At 45.2% G+C, this 10,409-nt stretch overlaps 1 protein-coding gene across 3 annotated transcripts in view; it reads left to right on the forward strand.

Annotated features, from left to right (window-relative positions):
- The first annotated feature begins 8,285 nt into the window (after positions 1–8,285).
- S1PR1 (sphingosine-1-phosphate receptor 1) overlaps positions 8,286–10,409 on the forward strand; it is a 6,306-nt gene continuing 4,182 nt past the window's right edge. Inside the window, exons 1-2 of one of the 3 annotated variants that reach the window (XM_024751253.1) lie at positions 8,286–8,301; positions 8,937–9,157. The gene's annotated coding sequence lies outside the window, so the exon portion shown is untranslated. Of the gene's footprint in view, positions 8,302–8,588; positions 9,158–10,271; positions 10,407–10,409 lie in introns of those variants that run through there. The other 2 variants (XM_024751252.1, XM_024751254.1) reach the window with 2 other exon arrangements.

Raw genomic sequence — 10,409 nt, forward strand, 5'->3', positions numbered from 1 at the left:
AACTCTTAGCTGTGGCATGCATGTGGGATCTAGTTCCCTTACCAGGGATCGAACCCAGGCCCCCTGCATTAGGAGCATGGAGTCAACCACTGCACCACCAGGGAAGTCCCTTGAATACTTAGATTTTGCTAACATGTTACTTACAGATGTGTAATCCTTCAATTGAACAGAGATTACTTTCCCTCAAGAGAAAACTTTCCTCAGGAGAAGGTGGTCTTTCTTTTCTTTTTTGGGGGGGGGGCATGCTGCGTTGAGTCTTTGTTGCTGTGCTAGGGCTTTCTCTAGTTGCCGCAAGCAGGGGCTTCTCATTGCGGTGTCTTCTCTTGTTGCGGAGCACTGGCTCTAGGCATGTGGGCTTCAGTAGTTGTGGCATGCAGGCTCAGTAGTTGTGGTGCATGGGCTTAGTTGCTTTCTGGCATGCGGGGTCTTCCCGGACCAGGGCTCAAACCCGTGTCCCCTGTATTGGCAGGCGAATTCTTAACCTTTGTGCCATCAGGAAAGTCCTGAGAAGGTGGTCTTATGGAATGTTAGAGAGGCTTTTCTGCGGTTCCGATGTCCCTCAAGACCCTCCAGCCTGGTAGAGTTAAGGGACCCACCAGTCACGTGTTTGTTGAGAGCTGCTCCCGGCATTTACCACCCTACGCTCTGGCTGCCTGATGCTCTCCTCACCACTGGCCAAGCAAGGTTCCATGGCAGATGGAGCAGAGGCTCAGCCAGGCCTTGCAGTTGAAGTCCTAAACTGGAGAAAAAGAGATAGCAGTTGTAGAAGATCGTTTTGGGGGACCCAGGACCCAAGAAAGCAAGTAATGGAGAGCTGGAGGTAGAAAGGACTTTAGAGGTCCAGAGAGAGGTAGAAACTTGTTTTAGGCCACTGAGTGAGTCCCCTGGGTTGGTCCCATGGCGCCTACTTCAGAGCTCCCCTCACTGGGCCTGCTGCTCTCAGGACAGAGTTCTACTCAGGCCTTCCTGATGTCATTCCAGGGAGTCCCGAGCCTGCCATGGTGCACTGGTATCCAATGCCAGTCACTCAGAGAGGCCAACGCTGGCCACCCAGAGCAACAACTCAAGGCCACGTCATCCTGCCTTCATGCCCAGCATTGTTCTCATTACTTTCTGATACTTTCTTATTTACTTATTTCTTTAGTATTAGTCTTCAGTATAGGAATGTAAACTCCATGGTATCAGGGAGCTTATCAGTCTTTTTCAAGGCTGCAATGCCAGTTCCTAGAAGAATGCCTGTTGGTTCATAGTAGGTGCTCAATGACAAATTATTGAATAAATAAATGAAGGTCCATTTTTATCTCTATGATTCCAGAATTGCTTTAGCTTAGTTTCTGATTAGTACTTAATCATCAATGGTTTGGAACATTACAGATTTCAGTTTCTCTTGGTATGTGTCTATTGATCTGTAAAACACATACATGTGGTGTTTCTTGAAGGGATCTTGCTATCCTTCTGTTATGTAAGGAACCCTTCCCTCCCATGGAGATTACCTGTCTACCCTCAATAAGCAGAAAAAACAGAACTTAGGCATTTAGGAAAGCAACTCTGATGGTGGTCAGGCCAGTTAGGAGGAAGACATTATAAGTAGGGGATAAGGACCTAACAATGACACTGGAAGGATGGTGAGGAAATGAATTCAGAAGCGCCTTCAGAGGACAACAGTCTTGGCAGCAAATTTCACATAGAGGGTGAGACAGAAGGAGCAGTCAGAATGGACTCAATGTTCTAGCTCGTCTGATGAGATGAATGGATGCCGTTAACTGATATGTATGACACAGAGTAGGTTGAGTTGTTCTGAAAAGTGAATGGTGAAAATGACATGGCTAGGCCTTGGGTATTTTTATCTTGAGGTGGGTGTGAGACATGCAAAAGGAGGCTTCCAATAAATATTTGCGAATTGAGTCTGTAGCTTAGGAGAAAGGGGGCCTAGAGATATACAGTTCAGAGTTGTCTACATGTGATAGAAAAAGTCCTAGAAGTAGATGAGAAAAGCCAAGAAAGGGTAAATGAATAAGAGGGTAGACCAAGGATACAGCATTTGAAGAGGCAATATTCACAGTGGGAAAAAGCTGGGAACTGGGACAAATTACTTAAGCTTTCTGTGCCTCAGTTTCTTCATCTGTAAAATGGGTTTTTAAATAGTATCTCGCTTGTAGAGTTGTTGAGGGGACAAACTTATTACAAAATGCTTATTTAGTACAGTGACTGGAACATAATACAGGTTATATAATTATTTCCTATTACTGGAGTAAGGATATTTAAGATCATATAGAAAAGGAGAAGGCAGTTAAGAGTTCTGGGAAAGAGCAATCTGAGTCAGAAGAGAACGAGAGAGAGTAGCACTACAGAAGAGCCCAGTGGAGAGTTTCAACAAGGGGGAAGTCAATGGTGCTAAATGTTACAGTAAGTTCCCCTAAGTGAGGATTCACTAGAGACCTTTGTCTCTGTCATTAAAGAGTCATTTGTGTCCTTAGAAAGGGCAAGCTCAGGAGAACAACTGCAGCAGAAGCCAGACTGCCAGGGGTTTAAGAGAAAATGGAAATGACCTCTCTTCAGAGGTGGTAAATTGAACACTTTCACTTCCTTCTACTCCTACACTTCAGGGACATAATAGTAAAGGGATTTTTTTTTTTTTTTTTTTGCATAAACAAACAAAGAGAAGGAAAAGACAAGTGATCACAGCAACAAAATTCTGAAAACTGAAAAGCAGAGGATGGATGCTAATTTACTTAGTACAATTAGGAAAATAGAAAACTAAGGCTGCTATAGACCAAAAACCAGCTGAGTCATGCTATAGAACTGCAGAAAAGCCCCAAATTGGGAATTTTAGGTATCTCTGAAAGTGGGGTTGAAAGTTAAGGTGAAAAGAGAAAGTCTGCTTTAGAAGAAGTTAAACTCTTGTAAATCAACTTTATATATATATGTGTGGGGGGGGGGGGAAACAACTACATAAAACATTTAAAAAATTAAAAGCTGAAAAAATCTTTTAAAAAAAAGAAGAATGAAGCAGTTAGAGTCATCTTCATCCCCTCATACTGCGACCTTCACTAACCTTGCATAACCAGAGTGAATGTCTCTTTCCCCTTGGGGCAGAAGCTGTGGGGTAGAACAGAATGACTTTTTAAAAAATATTTTATTGGAGTATAGTTGATTTTCAATGTTGTGTTAGTTTCAGGTGTGCAGCAAAGTGATTCCATTATACATATACATATTCATTCTTTTTCAGATTCTTTTCTCATATAGGTTATTACAGAATATTAAGTAAAGTTCCCTGTGCTATATAGTAGGCCCTTGTTGGTTATCTATCTTATATATAGTAGCGTGTATACATAGAACAGAACAATTTTGACTGTGGAACACTACAGTAGAAACAGGTTGATTAAGTGGAAGTCTGTATGCTGAACAGTTATATATGCCCAAATGAGGAGTCTGTAATTTCTCTCATATTTTATTGAAATAATCCTAAACTTATTTCCAAATTGCAATAGTTATACCCTACAAATACTGAACATATACACAAATTTTGATCAATCTTTTTTGTGTGAATTCCATCAAAAATGGAAAAAAGCATATGATGTGTTTAATAATTATACATACTAAGTTATCAAATATATTCTGGAAAGAAGAGAACTTCTGTTTTAACTAGGTATTACTGAGAATCAAATGCTCCAATTACAATTTACACACGACATCTCTGGAAGAATTTCCCCAGACTAGCTTCTGGCTCAGAGTCATGTGACACTGACCTTGCATTTTATATCGTGATAGCATGAGTAGCCATGGAGGGCAGTGCAAGTCCTGAAAATCAGTTCTACACTAGGAGGGCTAGTAATAACATGGAAGTAACTGTGGATCTCACTCACATATCCGTCTAAACTCAATCTAAATATAGCCCCCTCCTCCCCTTATTCAATCTAAATGCAGCTCAACTTCCCTCCAGCCAGATCCCAAAAATGCCTACAGCAACTCCAAAACCACCCCTACACAGAAGAAAATGAAATAGAGAAGGCTTCCTAATGGAAAGAGACAACAAACTTAGCCAGTTATGGTTAAAATGTCTTATTTTTAATATTTATATAACCATGGGGACATATTGCTAGGACTCCTTCCAGGACCTTGGAAGCGGGACCCTAAAGTTTGAGCTACATTAGCTTCAAGGTTAACTGCCTCTGAAAAAAGCAATACAATTTTGGAAAACAAATTAATGTGTGTAAACGGCTTGTCAGACTAGAGAAAGTTGAAACTTGAGCTAGAAGCAGGGGAATCCTAGAAGCAAGTTAAATTCCCACTACGGATCCTCAGCTAGGGTCAGGAAATGGAAGCTCCAGGTATTTCTGAAAAGTTGGTGTAAATGCTGATCTGAAAATAAGAGGACTGAGTGTGAAACATTTACTAGAGAGAAGATGCTCTATACACCACCTCCTACCTGCCTCTCTCCAACCCTACTAGACTCATTGCTTTCAGCATCTTACTTCTCATTCATTTTCCTTTTTGATTTTTAAATCAAATTTTTAAAAATCAAAGTAAAATTAGCAGCCAAATCTCCAGCCCTCCATTTCCAACTTGTACAACAGGACAAGTACCAATACCCCCATTTCAGCAGAAGACTGGAGGTTTCCCGGAGGCTAAATCAGAGGGGTCTTTGGGACACCTGGTTGAGCTGAGAGTATGTATGTGGGGATCCCCATTATTGTGATTCAGTCAAATCTAAACACTGAGTGGTAAGATTCTCCCTACTTCTCTTCCCTGCTCTTCCTTGATTCACTTGGGAAAATATTAGAAGGCAGACAAGAGATTTTGGAATTCCCATCTAGTGAAATTGACCAGCCTAGGAATAGAGATCTCCAGATATTGACATTTTGGGCCCTCCAACAAAAGAACACAGCCTGGTCACCCAGCACCCTTCCATTGACAAGCTCCCCACAGAGTTTTAATTAGCTTTCAGTGTCTCTGTCTGAAATATGAATAGGCAGCCAGAGATCCCACATGCCTTGGAGCAAAACTAAGCCCGTGCGCCACAACTACTGAGCCTGCGTGCTGCAACTACTGAAGCCTGTGTGCCTAGAGCCTGTGCTCTGCAACAAGAGAAGCCACTGCAATGAGAAGCCCGTACACCTCAACGAAGGGTAGCCCCTGCTCACTGCAACTAGAGAAAGCCCACGTGCAGCAACGAAGACCCAGTGCAACCAAAAATAAATAAATAAATTAAATAAATAAATAAGAAAAGGAACATCAATAAGATTTCAAAGTGGTTGGGAGGATTAGAGGGTCAGGGAGCCTCGGAGAACTGATGCTCCTCCCTGCGAGTTTTCTACTATTTGATTTTTTTTAACCATATGCATGCATTAATTTTATTAAAAATAACTTTATTTTACAGTCAAAAAGGAACGTGAATGGTAAGATGGAAAGTGAGATAATAAAAGCAGTGAATATAATAGAGTTAAAGATAGAGGTGGTGGGAGAGTGAACATTTACCATAATACTTTTTTTAAAAAGTATTTATTTATTTGGTTTCATGGGGTTTTAGTTGCCACAGGTGGGCTCCTCTCCTTAGTTGCAACACGTGGGCTCCTTAGTTGCAGCATGCATGTGGGATCTAGTTCCCTGACCAGGGATCGAACCCGTGGCCCCTGCATTGGGAGCGTGGAGTCTTATCCACTGTGCCACCGGGGAAGTCCCTTACTGTAATACTCTTTACACACATGAAGCTCTTTAATCCTCCCAATGACTGAAAGAAATATCACTATACCATTTTAGAGATGAGGAAGCTGAGGCTCCAGGAAGTTAAAGGAACTTGCCCAAAGTCACACAGCTAGGAACTGGCAGAATTAAGGCTGAACTCAAGTCTGTCTGGTTCCAAAGCTCAACCATATTCCATTACATAGTTTTGAATGTTGGCAAACAAGAGAAGAGAGAGATTCTGGGACCTAGTATGAGGGGTAGACAGTGAGTTTTTGGTAGAGGAAACACATAAATATTAAGGTAAGTTTCAAGTGAAGAGTCATCAGAGGGAAAGAGCTGAAAACACAAAAGAGAGAAGGAATAATTGTCTTAGAAATTTTGGAGGAAGCAGCATGGTGATACAGGCAAGAGAAGGAGCAGAGCTGTGGGAAGGAGGTTAGGGTGGGTGAAGTTATTACTAAGCTGAAATTTACAAGTGGTGATACTCTTTTCTCCACGAAGTCGGAGGCTAGTTATTCTCCTATGAACAAATGAGTAAGGAGAGAGTTGGATCTTTACAGGCGACTAGGGGGAGGAGAGGGAGTTGGAAAGTGAATGGAGCCTTTAGGAAAGAGAGTGGAGTTGCCAGATTTAGTGAATAAAAATACAGCTCACTCAGTTAAATCTGAATTGCAGATTAAAACGACAATTTTTTCAGTATATGTCCCAAATATTGAATGGTATTTTATCTGGCAACCCTTAAAAGAGAGACACTAAAGCATGCATAAAGAACAGCAAAGCTGCTTTGAAATCAGAAATTTGGAATGGATCAACCTCAATGTGATGGGCATCAGATGGTAACCTCAGCATGCCAGGAAGTAAGGGAGGAACATTGGACTTGCAGCAGAAAGGAAGCCGGGCTAACAGCTTTCTGAAGATGCAGTTCTTGGGGGGCTCTCATGAGAGTAATGGGAAGAGACACATGTGGGAACCAGAGACTTGAAACTGGCAGGGAAGCCATTGTGGCAAATCACTTTGCCTACTTTCTAATTTTGCCCGAGTGGTCATCTATATTTTATATCTCATAGCTGTGCACTAAGGATGAATATTGCTAAGTAATCATCTGCAAAGTGTTTGAGCTCTTCTAAATGTTGAATCAATATTGAACGTTGTCCTCACCAACATTATTCACAAGAAAAAGACTGACTTACCTCACACAAATCTTTGACATGGTTGAGGTTTATCGCGGTGGTTTAGAGCAGCAGTTAAGAATCTGCAGCTTGTCTACGGTCAAAGCCCACGCTAACCAAGTTGCTTAATATGTTTGGAACTCAGTTTCCTTGTTTGTAGAATTAGGATATTAACAGTACCTAACCTGCAGGGTCATGGTAAGGATTAAATGTGTTAATATGTGTAACACTTGCATAGTCAGGAAAGAAGTGGTTTTAAAGGACTTCATTTGTCAAACCGTCGTACACATACAGAACACCTTAACTGTTTACTGAAGGCATTTGACACGGCATCTGCAGTATTTGAGTTCTGGAACCTAGCTCAGCCACTCATTAGCTGGGACATCTAGTGGCTTAAACTGCCTGACATTTCCTTCATCAACAAAATGACCAACAATGTTTGCTTCATAGAGTGGTAGTGTTAAATTAGATAATCTATCACGTCTGATATAGTCTGGGTATGCAACTTACTTTAATTCCTTTCCCTTTAAAGAACTCATAAATTAGTGGATGAGGTGAAGTTTGCCAAGTCCACACATTTTGTTGTGCTGAGTAGACACAACATATCTTCCCTTTGAAGTGAAATACATTCTCAGACCCAATCAAAGTCTATTCTAGAGTATAGAGGACAGTTATCTTAGTTTCTATGTAGTTCGCACTTACTGCTGTTAAATTTGTGGGTGTGTGCTGGGTGCAACGCTGCTGATGAGAGCTTTCGGGCAACTGTGTATTAACTGTCATTTGATTTTTTTCCTTTGCAAAGTCGTAAGATCCCAGAAGACAGGAGTCTGTTGTTTATTCATTCAGCCTCCTTCTGAGTCATTCAGGTACAGGGTGTGTCTGTACTGTGTTAATTGAAACTGCACAACGGAGAAGTTTTGCGTTCACATCTGTCAGGATGGGAAGCCAGTGCGACCAGGAACTGGGTGGAAACCATCTTTGAAGCAGGCGGGCCGTCAGAAGTGCTCTCAGCTTATCATTTAGGCGGAGCTGACCAAGGCCGCCTCGCAGTCTCACGTTCTGAAGTAGCATCCAAGGGAAAGGAAAGAGTGGGCGAGTTGTGAGCACTGAGGCTTGGGGGCCTCTCAAGTAGAAAGGGAGAGAAGCGCGCTGGCCCCGAGCTGGGCAGCTGCGGGCCCCAGGCTGATCGGGCCCGGCAGCTCTTCCCCTTTGGAAATTCCTGAGCTGCCCAGCTGTTTAAATCTCTCGGGCCCCGGCAGCTGCCCACCTCCTCAAAGACCTCACCACTGGCCAGAATCTAGGACACAAGGCCTGATTTTGCGCCCAGTTGAGTGAGGGGAACCCCCGCCCAACACCTCGCCTGGAGCTGGCCCATTTCACTGCGCGCCCCGAGAAAGCCACTTTCTGCCCCTCAGACCGCAAGTTTCGAGGCAGCAGCGGGATGGGGGTGAGAGATGGAGGCGGGCAGAAGGGGAGGAACCTCCCGGGCCATTCTCCCTCCCAGGCTGCTCTCCTCCTCCATACCCCTGGCAGCCCCTTCCCAGCCTCTCCTCCCCCAGAACGCAGCCGGGACTCGCGGGGTCGCGGCGCCTGTTTCCCCTGCCTCCGCAGACGCGGCCGGGGCCGGAGAGGAGGGCGGAGCCCGGCCACAATCACCGGACTCCAATCCCCCAAGGGCTGCGGGGCTGGGGGACCAGAGAGGTGCACTACCCACGCCAGGCCGTCCTCTGTCCCTTAAGACTTTTCTGGAGAAAAGCTTCCAACAGCTCTTCACCTCCTCCCTTTTCTAAGGCGCGGGAGAACGGTCTCCACCGCCCAGGAGCGGTGGATTTCAGGGCGAGGGCCGAGATTTATACATTAAGAGTCCTGGGGGCACCAGGCTCCGCCCCTTTTCGGGTTTTTTTTTTTTTTCTTTCTTTTTTTGGTTGCCTGTGGGGAAGGAGGGGTTCTTCTTGTATGTGTGTTTCTGCCCCAGATCTTTCCTGGACAGTGAGTCTCAGCAGCACTGATCCTGAGGCCCCCAGCCGCGGGCGGAGGGCGTGTGGGGTTGAGGCACTCACTCCTCCCTGTCTCTTCCTAAAGAAGCCACTCAGCCTCAGCGGGGCGCTCGGCGACTTCAGCTGACCGGTCGGCCGGGCCGCGGCGAGCGCGCTGGCCATTGGAGTGCGCGGCTGCGGAGGGAGGGGACCCCGACTCGAGTAAGTTGAGAACGCGGCGCGCTCAGTCGGGGGCAGCAGCAAGATGCCGAGCGCGCCGTGCAGACCCGGAGCTCCCCGAACGCAGCTTCGTCCAGCCTGAGCCAGGTAGGGAGTGCGCGCGGAGGAGCATCGCGGCGGGTGGTCTTCAGAGGCAGAAACAAAATTTTTAAACCGGAATGAAGCAAAACGAACACTTTTAAAACATCTGTCTTTGGGTGCTGAAAACAAGCATCTCTGGGCTACTGAGACCAACCGGATCGGATTGTTCTTGGCGCACTTGTGACTTAACAAAGTTTGGAAAAGGGTTAAGTTCCCATTGTAGAACCGTCTGGGGTTGGGAGATAGCGGAAGCTGTGGTGGGTCGGAGGAGAGGCGCTTATTCTGGGAAATCCTATAGACAAAGACTGGGGGAGGTGGGGTAAGGGCTTAAACTTGCACTGGCGAGCGAGCGGGGTGTGGAATTAGATGAGGGAAACGCGGAGCTACTGGGCGCGAGCTGCCTCTGCAGTCTTGGGAATTGCTGGAATTGCTGTCGCCTCGATGACTCCACTTTTATCGCATTTGCTACGTTACCTTGAAACATTTCAACAACTCTCGGGTAGACTTCTGATCACCAGTGCCACGTTTCAAACCCCCCACACTTTCTAGTTCTATGAGAGGAGGCAACGTGTTGGGGAAGAGCAGTGAATAAAACTGCCCGCGCTAGCTTAGCAATGCACCGACAGACTTCTGTTTGTGTGAGTTTCTGGAGAGTAATTTGGCATTTGGAATTTGGAATGCAGTGGCATGTATTTTTATCACTTGTAGTTTAACTTCTCTTTTTGTGTGCGTGTTTTGGCTATATCCACAGTAACTAAAAATACTCCTTTTGCAATCAACGAATGTACGGCACTTCTGGGATTTATTGCAATATCTTATGAATGATTTTCACTGAGTACCCTTATATTTTCTTGCACTGGCTCGCAAGAAAAAAAAAGAAGAAGAAGAAGAAAGAAAAGGCTGTTGCTTCACGGAGGCGCTAAGCTTTCCTGTTTACCGCAAGGCCAGGGCGGGCTTGGCTGCCCACACCATGCTGCGCCTTCGGACCCTAAGCACACCTGCTCCTAGGGAGTTATTAATAGAGCCCAAAAAGTGACTGACGCTGTCAAATGGTTTTCGTGCAAACCTAATTTCTTGCATGGCAATTAGGAGGTGGTTTTAGCTGGGTGGTGGTGGAGGGCAGAGGTGTGCGTCTCCGCCCTCACATTGGCGGTTGAGGCTCTTCGAAGGAGCGACCAGAAGCTGGTGGTGAGCCCGCCGCCGAGCGGGTGAACGCTTCAGAGACTCTTTCGACTGCGGCTGGAACCCTTGTGGGGTG

This window comes from Neophocaena asiaeorientalis, unplaced genomic scaffold (genome assembly GCF_003031525.2).
Source record: "Neophocaena asiaeorientalis asiaeorientalis breed wild unplaced genomic scaffold, Neophocaena_asiaeorientalis_V1.1 scaffold147, whole genome shotgun sequence".
Classification (NCBI taxonomy): Eukaryota; Metazoa; Chordata; class Mammalia; order Artiodactyla; family Phocoenidae; genus Neophocaena; species Neophocaena asiaeorientalis.